General features: G+C 38.8%; 1 protein-coding gene across 1 annotated transcript in view; it reads left to right on the forward strand.

The window, feature by feature from the left end:
- The first annotated feature begins 4,541 nt into the window (after positions 1–4,541).
- Positions 4,542–17,130, forward strand: part of elfn2b (extracellular leucine-rich repeat and fibronectin type III domain containing 2b) — a 51,095-nt gene continuing 38,506 nt past the window's right edge. The window contains exon 1 of the mRNA XM_019269818.2: positions 4,542–4,684. The gene's annotated coding sequence lies outside the window, so the exon portion shown is untranslated. The remainder of the gene's footprint in view (positions 4,685–17,130) is intronic.

Below are 17,130 nucleotides of genomic sequence, written 5' to 3' on the forward strand. Positions count from 1 at the left end.
AAGATCACATATTTCTCTGCATCTTTTGTAAATGTTGTCAATTGTTTTTGCCATCAGTTCCCATAATAAGGAATGACCAGTTATACAATAGAAATGCAGTGGAGTGACTGGGGTCTAAGATTACAGAAGAAATACATTTCCCTCTGCACCCTCATCAACTGCAAACTTGGTGCTTTTAAGCTACAGACACTTAAATGAATGATCATTTTGGAGTAGCCAACAGTGGAAGATGTGGCTGAAAAAGTGATTTTGATTACAGCTGAACACCATCTATTAGATGATTAAAGATGCACTTAATATATCACAGGCACTGCAAAAAAAAAAAATAATAATAATAATCTTAAATGTTTGGGAACAGTGCCAATCACTCTTTGTTACTTCACTGCCATGCCAACAGCCTCGTGTCTTATCTTTAAAAAATTGCACCAGTTGGCTAACAGGACTCGGCTTTAAATTTGTGAGTCAAATCCAATACACTGTGGAACATGAGGCACACTTGCAGATGTTGGTGTAGTTTTCCATGACTACCACTAGATGATAGCAAAGGGCCATTTTTACAGATTTTTATCCATACCTTAGTGACAGCACTGGATGTTAATCATATTTTTTCTGTTGTCAAGAAGAGAAAGTTTAATCAATACAATCAGAAATAGCCATAAAACAACTTTATACAAATACCAGTTTAAAAAGACAAATAGGGGCAGTCATGATGTCATAGCATATATCCACCTGCTTTATGCACAAATGTTTATGATGCAATAGGATTGGATAAAAAAATACACATTATACTCTGTCATGATGCTGCTATGATAATGCTTTAGCTACAGTATTGTTTGGTGATGATGTTGATGTGAATTAAAAAAGAAACTTTGTACATTCAAATCCATGTTAATAACATGTAGCTTCTGTAAGGATCAGCTGGAGCGTGTTCTGTCGTTCAGTCTGCTTCAGTGCTGATTGCATTCCAGTGTTAATGCCCTCAGCTCTGTCCAGCTGATGATGACACAGCTAACATTCACGTTCTAAAAACACTGTTCACAGCCATTTATTCAGCTTCCGAAACACTGAATCTATTTTATTCAGTCTTTTTTTTCACAAGCATGCACATCTTCGCTGAGCTGGTGGGATTAAAAATTGTATTGTATATGCATAAATGTTGTCAAGACACATTTTTGATTTTTTTTAAATACACATTAATATATAGTCATGTTACCATACCACTGACATGACGTATTCAAGTTACAGCTACAACCGAAACAAAATAACGGCCGGGGAAAGGAGTGATAAACGAGCGAATACATTGCTCAGGGTTAGTTTCAGTGTCTCTCACTCTTTGCTCCTTTTCTCAATACTATACTTGGTTACCATGGAAACACACTTGCAGTGCTTGAATCGTGAGGCCAGTCAGCTGAGATACCTTGTCTGGTAAACAACCCTACAATCCGAACGAAATATATTGGCTATGCGTTTGAGTTTGTCAAATTGTGTAAATGTCAAAGGTAAAAGGTGTCAGAAGGGTAGCAGGACCAGGGATGGAACCAAAACAGCAGCTGTGACAGCGTGAAAACCTTTCCTAGTGTAAGGTTTGATGTTTTATTTCATTTGCATTAAAGCACATTACACACGATGAGCTGGTTTAATTTACTAGACTAAGAACATTAATACGCTGAAACAGTTAACCAACTGCAGTCACTTTACAGCCATAAAGGGAGAGAAAGATACACAGAGAATCACTTAGCGGTGTTTACAGCATCAGTCTTCATATTTATCAGTAAAGTTTGTGCAATTTCATTTTAGATTGTGCCTACTACATCCTAACTTTATAATCCTGTCTGCAGTTTTATTATCACTGCCATTATGAGAACCTAGGGGAATAACAAAATGTATAATGTTTATTTTTTCTGATTTTATGATGATGCTCTGTTTACTGTTTACGTAGATAGAAACCTTATTTCAAAAGAGAGAATCAAATTTAGCATAAAGCAGTAATGAGACAGCAGCAACATAAACACACGTCTTGTCCGGCACCTTGTTGAATGAGCAACCAAACAAACATTCACAGAGGAAAGGTATGCTCCTAATGGCAGACAATAGAGCTTATCAGTCGCTCAGTATGGAAAAGTACATAATGTAGTTGTTTGTGTGGTCCATAATCTTCAATACCATAAACAACATGGTCTCTGCCCATGACATGCAAGTATATTTACTTTGTGTTAATTCTTTACACCAGTTTCTAACTGGAAGCAGTGCAATCGAACAAAATCAGATTGTTCCAGTTTTTTTTTTTCCAGTAAAGATGTTCTAACCTACTGCTTGTTGTTTGTTTGAATAACTGCTCCTTTTAAAATAAAAGACACTAATATTAACACTATTAACAATAGAAATAAAATAATAATGATAGAAAAAAGAAACACTGACATTATGTTTTATGACAAAAAAGAGTGACTGGCATGTGATTTCACATGAGCTGATGAAGCTGTCAACATGCACCGAAGCAGTTTCCCAGGAAAAGTATGAAAATTAAATCAAGTAGAAAAGTGCAACAAGTAAAGCGATTAAACCTGGCTGGAAAGATTTCTGTAATGGTAAGTCATCTCAAATTAGATTCATTAATGGATGAGCCAATGACAAGCCCTAAAACCTGGTGCAGTGGCATGATGACGACAGACAACCCTACATGTCTTCATAATAGTTAGCCACACAAAAAGGATCCAAAATGAAAGTATCTGGCAGTGACTTGAGAATATAAGAGCTTCTTTTAATTGTTTTGCTGTGAGGAAAGAATTATTTATGAACAGACAGCTGGATGAGGTGATTAAGGAATGCAAGCAGACAAGCCAGAAACTTTGTATCCCACAAGACAATCAGCACTAGCCTGAAACATGACATTTTGTGGTCAGACAAAATTATGCTTTTGAAATATGAGCCATCTCTTTAATGCCATATGGGCCCACTAATGACAGAGCACTGACAATGGTCAATCAGTCTGCCCTTCTCTCTTTCATACAAGACGATATCATAGCAAAAACTGGCTTGAGAGCTATTATGTTTGGTACGGATGGATTAGGCTGATTCTTGGCCTATTACTGGCCTATCAACTAGAACCCACTTGATACACATCCTTGAATAAAGTACCTCAAAACTAATAACTTCATTGACTCAAACAGGTACTTTGAAGCCATCACCTGTATCAAATGTGCTAATCAAGGGACAATTAAGGGTGAGCCCCTCTTGATTTTCTCTCCTTTCTATACATTTTTGCTTCATGTTCTTGTTTTTTTTTATAGCAGTAGATCATAATTAACTAAATAGAGTCAAAAAAGACTGATTAGAACAGGTTTTTCTTTGTGTGAAGAAGTCAGGGCTACAACTCAGCTGTGTGGATCTGAAAAAAAATGGGTTGTGGCTGCATTGGTACCTTCCAGACGATGTCAGTAATGATGTCATTCTGGTACAAATTACCTTGGATGCGAGAAATCATCATTATTCATTATTGGTATAGGAACAGCATTATATCTGCTTATGGTACACAATTTAGCCTATTGTGTGTGGAAGCATTAAATAGCTCATCGCACAAGACAAGCCGCAGCAAATAAATAACAAATTTGCCAACCATCATGCCGGGACAAGTCATTGTGCTATTACTTAACACTACTGCACTGATAATGAGAAAATATTAATGAGAGTCTCAATACCGCATCAGTCTCTTGAGCTAATAAGCCTCCTCTGACAGAAAACAGACAGTGATGGAGCGAGAGTGCACTAATGAGATGAAGTACACGTGTGCTTGCATCAGTGTGTGTGCACGCTTGTATGAGAAAGAAAAACACGGAGCACAAGAAAAAAGCAAGTTAGGAATGGGGAGGGAAGTGTTAATTGAGTTTGTCTCCCCCCCCCAGCACACACACACACACACACACACACACACACACACACACACACACATACACACACACACACACACACACACATTCTCATCACTGTACTTACAACATGTGATGCTTTTGCATGGATGTAAATTCATTCGCTTCCCTGTTTGTTGATGCAAATCTCTTACAACAGAATTGTTCATGGAGCAAAATCCTGCTTCCTTCCTCCATCCCTCCTTTCCCTCCAATAATTTTTTTTTTTTTTTTTACTTTTTACTACTGATCAAATTGTTTGTGGTCACATTCACGTTCATTTATTTCTGTCTCTGAAATGTCTGTCAATTGTTGATTTAAGAGAATACACAGTCTATGTCCAGTCAGTTACTTTATATCACTGATAACTGTGTGTGTCTCTGTCACTCTCCCATATACTGTGTGCCTGAGTATGCCCACTAATGATTCTGATGCAATATTATATCAATACCATTCGCTACTGTTTAACTCCATAGTCGTTAATACTGCCACAAAGTGCATCTGCAGGCTTTTGCTTCACTGAAAAAGAAGCCAGCTGTAGAAGTAGATGCCCACTGCAGTTCAACTATATTACTCTACGCAGAGGTCTGTGCATCCTCTCTGTCTCTCTCTCTCCCCTCTTTCTCTCTCTCTCTCTCTCTCTCCCTCTCTCTGTCTCTCTCTCCCAGTCATCCTCTCCCGCCGTGCTGCTGAGCCTGCGACGTAGCAGTGGATGGAAAAAATAATATATCTCGCTTCGCTTCAGCCAACGGACGCACAATTTCGAAGGGAAATAAGTGAAGGTACTGTATAAAACTGTTCGTTTCCTTCATACCATTTAAATATGTTTTTTTTTTTGGTTTTGTTTGTTTAATGAATTTATTTTTTTCATGTTGCTTTGCTATGATATATGCGATGGATGCAAGCGACGGCAAAGCGAGCATGCACCTGCACTACAGACTGAACTACAGTCCTCTTGGTGCAACAGAAGCCCATATGGTTGATTTTACGAGGATATGAAACCATGTTTATTTTTGATCGGGGTTTGCATGAACTGATATTGAATAATGTTGTACGTATATGAAATACGATTTTATTGCCGGGTATTACATTTTTTTTTTGCTCCAATTGTTGTATCACAGCGCGCTATTTCTACACGTTTGGGTTTAAATGCCAAACAGAAGTGATTAAAATCTGTGGCTATAGATTTAAAGTGTTACACGAAGCCAGGCTGGTATTTATTCCTGGTTCTGCAGGGATAGGATGGACGGGCAGTGTACGCGCCATGGACAGATGTGCGAGAGGGGATTTAGTATCGAGGGAGGAATCACGCAGGGGATAAAACTGGCGATGCGTGAGTGCGTGTGCGTGTGTGTGTGTGTGTATGTGTGTGTGTGTGTGTGTGTATGTGTGTGTGTGTTCTCTGGCTTATGTTTCTGAGGGTGAATGGCCCATGTTTTGAGCAGTATTGACTACACACTTTACCTGCAGTGGGGGGCTTCGGTGGCAGCTGCCTTTAGTTCAGTGCTCGTGCGTGCGTGTGAATCAGTGAGTGAGTGTGGGAGAGAGAGGGAGAGAGAGAGAGAGAGAGAGAGAGAGAGAGAGAAATTTCCTGCCAGCAGCAGCAACAGTGTCCGACTGATGGACCACACAGATTCCATCGCCCACACATTCAGGACTGCCAGGCACGAGATAACACGCAGCAACTGTGAACGACATTTTAAAATCATCTCTCACTACGCTGGTTAAATTATCCGGCAGTGTATGTACACAGTCAAAGGCTCATGTGTCCATCAACACTGATTTGTGTCCTAGACAGCAGAGCACGACGGACAGAGTGCAGGGCTTCAGCACCATGGACAGCGCATTGTGCTGACCTAGCGCAAAATGGGCTTTGGTTGGCTGTAGGCGCTACATGTTGAGGAGATTGGATGGTTCTAAGATGTAATAAGTGTATGCTCGAACATGATCTGCATGCATAATCTAAATGTAGGCACCATTTTCTTGCTCAATTGGATGATTAGAGAATAATTACAGGGAAACAAATAGAGGAATAAAGAATTAAGTTGGCTGGAATAAGAAAGCTAGATCACTCTTTTCGCTCTCAACAGTTAAAACTGTTGATTATTTACAAACCAACACACACACACACACACACACGAACACTTAAAATGAATTTGTTTAAAATGCCGCCTGTGACTCAATATATTTGAGATCAAATTAAATCTACAATCTCATTCCAAATTAATTCAAATAGCGTAATAAGAAAGTGACAAAGTGTCACTACATTTATCTTTGTTCCTACTCTAGCTTGTTGATAGATTAATTTAAATTCAATACAGATGTCAAGACACCTGCTACAGTCAATTGATGTTGGTCCTAAACTAAAAATGTGAATGTCAATAAGACAGCACTGTGTCTTTGCTGATCAATAGTTAATAAGTACTCCATCAGGTTTTGTTCAAAATGACAGGGGTGTATAGGCTGACTTAGTAGGTGGATTCCTACTTATGCAGTGTAGTAAATTTTCTTTCACAACACTCAATAGTCCTGCTAGTGCCATTCATGTCCATCCATGTCTAAGCCTGGCCCCATCAATCACTGGCCACCCCACTTGAATTAAGAAAACACTTGAAGAATACACATCAAGTTATATGCCCTACATTTTTTACACTTTTGGTTTCTACACATTGGTTAATTCTCTCTCCACCCGCTGCATTCATTTATCCCACCGTGATTATCTCCCTAAATCCATTTCCCCCTGATGTCAATGATTCCTGATGTTGCCCTTGGAGGAATGATGAGCAGTCTCCAATCAATTGCAATCACAGATCAGTGGTCTACCAGGAAAAAGGGGGAGAGGAAATCAGTAGGGGAGGCAGGCCTGGGAGACCTGAATAATGACCACCCACCTACCAAACCCACTGCCTTGTTGCTATGTAATCTTCAGTTCATCAGAATACTATTGAACCACGTTAGCCATAATTCAGGAAATCCATAGCGTTGTCTGTTGAGGTTGCTCTCAAGATCTGATGGATGTTACACTGGTAGAAACCTGAATGTAATTTTCTTCCTGCTCACTTCCCTTGTGTGAAATCCAAGACATGTAAACTGGTAGTGTGACTGGGATGAATAAAATGAGAAAAAATATAACAACATAAAAATAAGACACAGCAATGGAAACATAGAGATTAACTATAGAGGAAGGTAGATATGATAGCACGTTTGTATACTCCAAATCATGAATATAATTTTGTCTGATGGAGTAAATAAGATTGCACAGCAGTCTGAACCAGGTGAGTAAGAATAATGTTCCAGCAATCTCTCTTTTCTCAACCCACAAGTTAACTGGACTTTATATCACCTGTCTGAGAACCAGTTGGTGAGAGCTTGAGTAGTTATTGAATAGTTAATAAGAAGAGCCATTAGTGCCAATATATTTTCCTGACCTCATCGCACTTAGAGGCCAAGACACTTAAGGCTACGCTGACCTAATTAAGTCATCTTGTATGTGGATACAGGTGAAATGGATAATGGTCTTGATGTGGTAGTAATGCTATCACAGTGCAGATGTTCTGCAATTATTTCAAAAGAAGCAAAATACACATGGACCTAAACCCACTTATATGTCTTAATTTATGCATGCATTTATTTTATATGCATATATAATATATTTTTGTTTGACACATATCTTGCCATTTGATGAAATATATGCAGTCATGCAATGTATAGTGTCTGTTTCTGTTACTTTGAAGATCACTGATGGACTAATGAAGCAGATTGTGACAGGCTGCTTTGTTGACTAGTCTGACATTCATTATGTCTTTAACTAAGTCACTAACCACAGGCTATCTCACAGTCAACAGCTGGCTTTGCTGACTTGTTGCCATTAGCGACTCCATGCTGTAGACACCATGCAACCTTAAAGGCACAATCCATGATCCATGGAACTTGCTATCACAGGTTGACTGACCATTCATTTAATGCATAGGGGAGTTATTACCACCACTGATACCGTAAAAGGTCTGATTACACCAGAAAATCTTAGAAAGAGGTGTAAAATAGGGCTATAATTTCAATAATAATGACAAAAACATCCACAGAAATGTGGAGTGGGTATTTAACTAACCTTATAATTAGCTAACCTCATTAATTATTTAGCTTTTTTACTTTTTAATCCATTCATACTGTTTATATAAAGATAATGTAGGCTTATCAAATTCAACTATACTGAGACCATAAAAATATAAACATCTGTAGAATTTATTATATAAAAGATGCAGATTTCAGCATCACGTCTCTCTAATTACAGATCTGTTATGTGTGTGTGTGTGTGTGTGTGTGCGTGTCAGATGTGTGTACTCAAACTGCAAGCCCTGGCCCACAGTTGGCAGTCTCAGATCTTCAGCCATTCCCACCAGCCCCACCTCCCCCCTGGCCTCCCTTTCCCAGCCACGCCCTCCAAATCGATTTCTGTATCCATCAGAAGGGATTATGCAAAGATCCTAAGAGGAATAACCCTTGGGAGACATTCACACTTGCTCACTCCTCCACATCGCATCCTTGGCCATAGCACACTGTGCTCTCTTTGAGCCTACCAGCTGTTGCAGTGCTCTGTGCAATCAATACGACAGTCATGTTTCACAACAACCGTCACTCCTTCACTGCCAGGAACCTGTGGGAAGTCCCCTTAGGCGAGAGACTGGTAGACAGTGATTCGCTGACGAGGTTTCAGAAATGCAGCAGCATTGGCAGGTTTGAGAAATTCGCATGCAGTTTCACTGGCTGTACTTCTGTAGGGTGTGAAAGTGTTGATAGGGGCAAACAACTGTTTTCTATTCTATGGGAGGATGACATGTGACGTGCAGAGAGTGTACAGACAAAGGCTGGGAAACAGGGAACAAGAATGTTACAGTATATAGGTAAATAAGAAAAGAAATCTTCAACACTACACATAACAGGTACCCTGGTATGCAGGTATGGTTATGTCTCATATCCCATACACCAAATGTTGAGTGTAAAGTACCCTAAAGTACCACTTGAGTTGCAGAGACTCAACATGTGCCACCTTAATCCAGGTTGAATCCATTATGATTGGCAGCTGGTTGCAGGCATACTCTGTTTCATTGCTTTCATTGCAGCATATAGATCTATAGAAAATACTGCAATACTGAGATGAAAACCCGTATTTTGGAAATGACTAAAATCCAAAAACCATTGTTCAGTAAATTCACAGCAGTCTTTATGTAGAGGCCAATCATCCGATGATATTGTATTCCTTCTCTCATGTTAATAGATTCACAACTCAGCAGTTTATGACTATAATTGAAGTGACAAAGTGGTGCAATATGACCCGACATTGACAAAATGGTTTTGACGGGGAAAAGCTGTCGAGCAGAAAGAGGAGGACGCAGCGATGCATGTCTCTTTGAGGGAAGGTGTTGGTTCTCTTGTGGTGACATACCGAAGCAGCGTATATGTGAGTGCTTAGATGTTCGTATGGACATCCCCGTCTCCTGTCAGTAGGGTAAGATGTGCATGACACGTTGTTACCTGAAGTCTGGGAACATGGAATGAATATCTGCCACAAGAAATGACAGCACACACACACAAATTCACTCTTGATTGTCCACATTTACAGTATATATGGTGCAGATATGACACCACTACAGTGTAGTATATGGACATTGCCACTGAATGCTTGGATCTCATATTTCCTGCTCAGTCTTTCTTGAAACATAGAAAACACAGTAGCTGTGTATGACGTAATCACATACTGGATATGTGCGATTCAACATTTCATTGTTGCTATGATCCTTATACTGGATAAATCAAGGCAATACTATTACATAAAATGGAAATACTGTTCCAATGTATCAGAGCATGATATATACGGGTTGGAAAAAAATACTAACTAATGCTAAGTTAACACTACAGTATAGATGGAGCTTGCTATAGTGCACTCGAGTGCCTCTATGAAGCTGTAACGAAGGGAAAAATTAATTCAGCCGGTCTGATCTTTAGTGAAGCACAGCGTTTGGACGCATTTCGGATTTAATAATCTCCTGAGGAAGAAAGAGCTTGACATGACTCATACAATATGCAGCTGTTACTGTTAGGAGTGCTATTTTCAGGCTATTACAGCAGTGCACTGTGCACTAATACACAACTGATTTACTCATGTTTTCAGTGCATAACTGTACAACTAATAAGTGTTAATCAAAATCACCACTTGACTGAAAACATTGACAAATGAAGCAAGCAAGACAAATGTGTAGGAGTATTTAAAACATATTAGTGCTGATAAGTAAGAATAAATGCCTGAATTGTGAAATTCATGCATATAGGATTAACGGCAGATAAAAGTGGCAGCAACTTATTTGGAATTGAATTGTAAAACCCCAATAATAAAAGGATTATCTTACTGGTGGCTCGATGGAGTTAACAAAGCTTTTACTGAAACCTGCATTTGTGGGCGTTTAGATATTATGAGCCATGTTGTATCCGTTTAGTCAGTGTTTACTTCACGTGTTTACTGTATGTGTGTTAAGTAAGGACACCATCTGCCATCGTCTTGCTTTGTGCCAACCCCCTACCCCTATTAACCCACACCCATGCTCGCATACACAGTCCTTCAGCGTTTAAGTTCGATGAAAAAATAGTAAAATCTCAGAGAGAGAGAGAGTGAGAGCAGAACATGATGGGGGAAGAGTGCGTGAGATGCAGAGCGTATTATAATTATTGAAGGGTGATGAATAAAAAGCTTGACAGTAAAAAGGAAAGATGTTATATTTCTTATATCTTTGACTTTAATTTCAGCCTCTGGCCGGTTATATTCACATTAGACAGATGCTTACATATTTGTATCATACACACACACAGAGACACACTCACACAAATACAGGAATACAATTACACACACATACTTGCACACAAATACAAAGTGGATTTTGGAATAATGCCTTGTTTTTTTTTTTCGGAACTGCCCTAGATTCATTTGGCATCTGTGCTGCGCACTCTTCTCTCTTTTTCTCTCTCCTTCCCGCTCTGTTATCGCTCTGTTTTTTCCTGTTACACACACACACACACACACACACACACACACACACACCCTGACACTTTCCTTTGCCCTCTTTCTCGTGGCCTGCCTCTCTTTCTGAATCTCTCCCTCTTCCACTCTCTTTATGCTTCTTTCCCCCTCTCTCTCTCTGTTTCTTAGTACAGACTGCTAAGATCTAGGTATAAATATTTTAGCTTTGTCACCCATTCTGCATCTGCAGTTTCACAGAGAGACAGTATCTCTGTCCCCCACCGCCATGTGTGTGCTAGTGTGTGTATGTGTGTGTCTGTACGTCTAGGAACAGTTAGATGGATGAGTACTTTCTATTTTGTGCCATGGCCCACAGAAAACTGAATGTTTCAATGTGAAAAATTAAGAATCGGTCTGAGTTTAAATTTAAATTTTGTTTCAACAACAGGCACATGCATGGTAATAGCTCATAAAGGAAAACAATGTTAACAGTATCCAAAGTAATAAAATGTCCAAACTAATATTTTTTAATAATTAAAAACACAATCCAGAAAGCTGGTTTGAGTAAAACATGAGTGTGTAGGCACATCAGTTATTAGATGACTGCAATCATTTTATTAGCCATTCCTTTTTATTGAGGCAAAAGTTGACCTAGGTTTAACTTGTTTCCTGGACAACCATGTTTTATTTCCAGAGCTGACAACATTGGCACAATTGTTGAGCCAACAGATGGGCTCCATTTGTTGGGTTGATGTTTTGTTTTTTGTTTTTTTCATGTAGGGCTAATGTCAATTGCAAAGTCAAGACTGTTTTGAACACATTGAACTTCAGCCGATGCACAGTGATAATAAGCTTATATAGGGCACTGTGTGTTTTTAAGTCAATCAATGCTTTTCACTGTAGGAGCAAGAAAATTACAATTTATACTCTACAGTCTTAGACACACTAATACTAATAAAAGGGACAATTTCTAATAAAGGCTTGATATACAAAAAAGGTTTCCCACTTACTATACATTTAATTAATTGCTATTAAGTACTACTAAGTATGAAAGGATGATTTAAGATGTTAGAATATGTCTTTTTTTCTTTTCTTGGAGTGTTGAGTTCTGGGGATCGATTTTCTGTGTGTAACACTGAAAATGTCCATAAGGCAGTATGAACCCAAATCCATACAGTATGCTACAGTTTACACATTTCCTTTAACTTTGATGTTGTATATCCTGTAAAATTTATATTTAAAACTTGGAACACTGTAGATTCACTACAACACACACAGCTTGCCTTTTTGGGGATGCAAATAGACTTGTGTTTGGGTGAGAGGCAGAAACAATAAAGCAAAACATCCTCGACGTCCCTGATTTCTTTTTTTGTGCTTTTTCGAGAGCTACTTTAAGTAGAACAGCTTTCTAATCCAACAGTCATTCATCCAGCCAGTTTTTTCATCTCAGTTCAGTATGAATTTAGCTTTTTTGCATGAGAGGAAAATGAGAGAGAGGGACAGAGGGTGAAGAGGCGTTGGGTACAAGAGGAAAATCCATGCATGCACAGGTACTATTACAGGGCATTTTGACTAGAAATGCAGGCCAGAAAGCATTATTGATATTGTTTTATACTTCATATATGCCAAGTCATTTAGTTAAGCACTAGTAGTAGCTAAATTAACTTAAAATATAAAAAGTACTGAGCAGGATACTCCCTTATGTTATATTATTGATTTATGATTACTAATGTGTCAACTGTTTCATGAAATTAATACAAAAGCATCATATTTCAGAAATTCAGCAGACATAGCTACTAGTAATTATGGCACAGTAACTAGTAATTATGAATAAATGTAGTATAAAATAGCATAAAGTGGAAATACCCTTCATAAGTATAAGTTCATTAAAATTGTAGCGTAAACTAATTGAGGAAATGTAGTTGTTTTCCACCACATAGGTAGACAGACAGGTGTTTTGTAGGGCAGAAGAATTCTAGTTTAAAAATTTATAAACGATCTCTCACCATAACCTGCTGCTTTCAGACTACACTCAGAAACTACTGTGGGCCCACCGGTTTCTTTGTTAGACTGGCTAAACCTTGACAGCGTACATAAAAATAAAGTTCACATTTTGTCCATTCAGATTCCTTCAGATGCTCAAATGCTTAGTCAGCTCCTCAGGCTCGTGGAGTCGAGGATGCTAAAATGTAGAAATAAGCTGCTGGCTTGAGGTAATCAATAGTCAAATAAATTCTACCTTTCCCCTCGGTCAATAAGAATATTGATCGCTGTACATCCTCTGTTAAAACAAGCCGAGGGAAGTTCATTTGTTCTTCTTTTTTCATTTTTTTTTTTTACTACTCACTACTAAAATCTTCTTTTACATTTTTTTTCTGCTGTGTATTCCCAGCAGAGATGAACAAACTGTAGGCTCCAGACACAAACAGCCATACGGTGTAAAATGTGCACGAGCCAAATACGCACCGCACGCACACGTATGTGCGCTCACAACGTCTACACTTCTCTTTGCACCCCTCGGGGTTCGAATGATTTCACAAATTCTCACGCTCAATCCACCAGCTACGCGACAAAAAGCTGCAGACAAGTGTGTGTGAGAATGTGAGACTGTGTGGCACTGTACTGTGCTGTGGTTTAATGTGAAAATTAGAATTATTTTATTTACAAAAAAGGTAAAAGGTTTTGATTTTCTACTTACTGTACTGCACTTTTTTTTTAAAAGCTCATGTGAAAACAGATTGGATTAAAACGTGACTGTGTTGTGTTGTCGTTCAGGGAAGAAAATGTTCTAAGGCATGTTATTTATTTATTTATTTATTCATTTCACAGCTTTCTGTACGAGTGATTCTTATCAATTCTGTGTGTTCTTGTTTTTGTTCTCATAAACAGTTGTTTGCACGAATGTGTTGATGAGGATAACACTGTTATCTGTTGCCTGAAAAGTTTCCATATACTCTCAGATTGGTGAAGGGAGAATAAGCTTGCAAGTGTACAAACATTTTATTTAGTATTATATCAGCGGATGACAAGCCCCTGATGTATCAACAAACAGCTTACCACGGTAATAGCATTGTATCACTTGCAAATTAAATTAGTCTTGCTGTCAGGAAATAACTACTTAAGGTTTATAAATATGTATTTGATCTATACGGGCATATGGTACGGTAATTGGCCAGCTTGTATATATGACAGATGAAAACAAATATAGTTATTTTAAGAATGTCACTAGGAAAATGGACCACCGTTTCCTTTGTTATGTAACTGAAACAGCCGCGTCAAGCATAGATTATGTTTCTGACCTACGCTAACCTCTCACAGAGAGGTGGAGATTATTGTAATGTTGTGTTTTTGTGACAGATACAAGCTCAGTCTAACCCTTGTTCTATAATGGGGACATTAATAAACCATATGAACATAGTAACATATATGAAAGTAATTACAATATACATGAGTTTCTGTACAGACACGGATGTGCATGCATGGTATTAGCCCGCTCCAAAAAAACAATAAATAAAGTTATTTAGTAATATAAAGAAAGTCTCTCTGTTGCTCTGCTTGTTAACCAGGGGTTTGATGAAAGGTTGATGTCTGTTATGGGAATTTTAAAGAAAAACCCTTAAATAAGGAGGATCGGATTCAAAGCATCAAAGTTTAAGTTGAATTTAATGTTCTTGTACAAGAGGAGCATTTCACAGTGCAACATACTAAAGGGGTTACAGAGAAAAAGGCTCCCTGAGGAGTGTTAACAGTTGGTTCTTATACATTTTCCTGAAGATGGTCTGTCTCAACCCCTGTAAAGTGTTAACAGTCAATTTGCATATAATGCATTTAAACAGCTTTCTTCAACATATTCCCTAATGAGTAGCCAGTATGTCCCCAATCTAGATGTCACCTCTCTGACCTGTCCCTAGGCCTCATTCTGTTCTGAAATCCCTCTATTTATACATTAACCTGAACTTTACCTTACCCTGCCAGCTTTAGGAAAACAGCAATAAAGGGAAGTGCCCTAAGGACATGTAATATAAGAACAAACATTGTATAAGTTAAAACATCTAACTAGCTGTGTAACCCTGATTTTTATGACAGTGTCAGTTTGCTCTTGCTCTGTGTTCAGTAGGCAGGTTTGTGTCATGTTAGTCTGGCCCAGGGGCTGACGATGTGGGGAGGCAATTGACGTCTAAGAAAAAAGGTCGAAATGTGATTCTTAACTTTAAAGTTATCTAATTTATATATTTTGTGTCATCATAGTGAGCGACTCGACTGTTAGTATAAGAGACTTCTGTCGTGCTGCGTGCAGTCACCATGGCTAGTTTCAAAACTGTCCCTTTGTTGAACCATAACGGTGGATTTTGAGTTGTCTAAAGGCAACAAAAGTAACTTTTTTTATTTTATTTTGGAAAATAAAATCAGAAAAATACAAAGAAAAAAACAAAAACAAAACAAAAGTGAATTCATGTCCTGGCATTATCTTAACATCAACCAAGGCCCACAGAGATTTGTCATCCCGAGAAAGGTAGAGTACTGTAAGAGAAAACGAACGAGCGAGAGACAGAGAGAGAGTGACAGACAGACAGAGAGAGAGAGAGAGAGAGAGAGAGAGAGAGAGAGAGAGAAGAGGGGAGGATTATCAAAGTCCCCATTCTCCCTCTAATCCACAATGTTCTACTAGAGAGTGTGGCAACACCAGCACAGTGAAAAACCTAAAGCCCTTCTGCCAAAGGTTCGGTTAAAACACTGACTTGCACTGTAGCTGCTTGTTTGCAAGCTAGAAAACCTTTGATTTATGTTCACAGGCATAGCCGACAACATGAATGGTTGCTACTCATTTATGCATCTTGGCACACCGAGGGGCGCTCGTGATGAAAGTAGAAGATTGAGCTTGGGGTTGTTATCTAAAATGGTGCTGAGTACTGAAAAAGACCAAATTGCTGCATAAATGTAAACATGCCACCATCAACACAAAAAAAATGCTTAAGTGTCAAAGTGAGACAAAACCAAAGAGCTTACATGGACATCTCTGGAGGTAAAATAGTATCTATCCCGGACTCCAAGTGTGTGTGTATGCATGTGTATACTGTATGTGTATGTGCAAGTACTGCTGGCCACTGTTGAGGGCTGATATGTGCTCTTAATCATATAGTGACACACACCTTTAAAGGTTTCCTCATGAATCAGACTCATCATTCAGCAAACTACTTTGAGGAAGGAAAGATTCATGCAAAAGTTTCCAGCAGTTTATGATGTTAAAGTCTGTGTAAAGGCAATACAGTTTTTCACCAGTTTTCAAGGCCACCCTGAGGATACCCCTGCACCCCTAGCAGAGAGACAGAGGTTAATTAATTTTGCTCAGTGTTTCAAAGTTAGTCGTGTCATTTTCTGAACTCATCTGACACATTTTAGTTAAAAAAATCACTAAATTAACTAACTTAAATTAAAATTAAATTAAAATTACTTCAAAATTGCTCCTTGGCTGCTCCCACGAGTGGGCGTGGCTGCTTAATAACACTTTCTTCCAACACTTTGATAAACTCAGAACACATATTTATTTTTTACTTTACACAGACTTTAAGTTTTTCATGTTGTTTCACTTTATTCTTTCTCATCACTAATATGCTCCATGTCTTCCTACTCTCTCCGTCACTCCGGTTCCTTATCTCTCTTTCTCCCTCACTTTTCTGTCTCACCCGCCTGAAGCTCTCCAGTTAGGACGCTCGGTGGCAGATTTTGCCTGGGAGTACTAAGGACACATGCGCCTTGAAGGAAAGACAGAGACAGAAGGACAGATGGGTGGGCAATGGAGATAGACAGTATTTGTTGGGAGCTCAATTTCAGTCCTCCGTCCTCCCCCCCCGAGTCCTTCCACTCTGTCAATGTTGCTGTCAAATAGGAAGCAGTGGGCATATTGTCAATCTACCAGCCCCCCTTCTACCAAATTATAATAGAGGAATTTATTTAATTTAGTGGTGTTGTTGGTGATTTACAGGAATGCTGGATTTTCTTGGTATGCTGTTCTTCTGGGGACAGATTTACAACACTCATGCGGTGTGTTTTTTTTTTTTCATGCAGCCTTTAATGAAAGTGGTCTCATTTATTGGCTTTATGTCTGTAAATGTGTAAAAAAAGTGTCTGGGTCATGCTTGATCTAGCCTTTGGCACTGTTATCTAACCCGCAGTAACACATTTACCAGATGCCTGCTCCCTCTCAAGCGTTAGCTCAGT

The sequence above is a fragment of the Larimichthys crocea genome, chromosome XII (genome assembly GCF_000972845.2).
Source record: "Larimichthys crocea isolate SSNF chromosome XII, L_crocea_2.0, whole genome shotgun sequence".
NCBI lineage: Eukaryota > Metazoa > Chordata > Actinopteri > Sciaenidae > Larimichthys > Larimichthys crocea.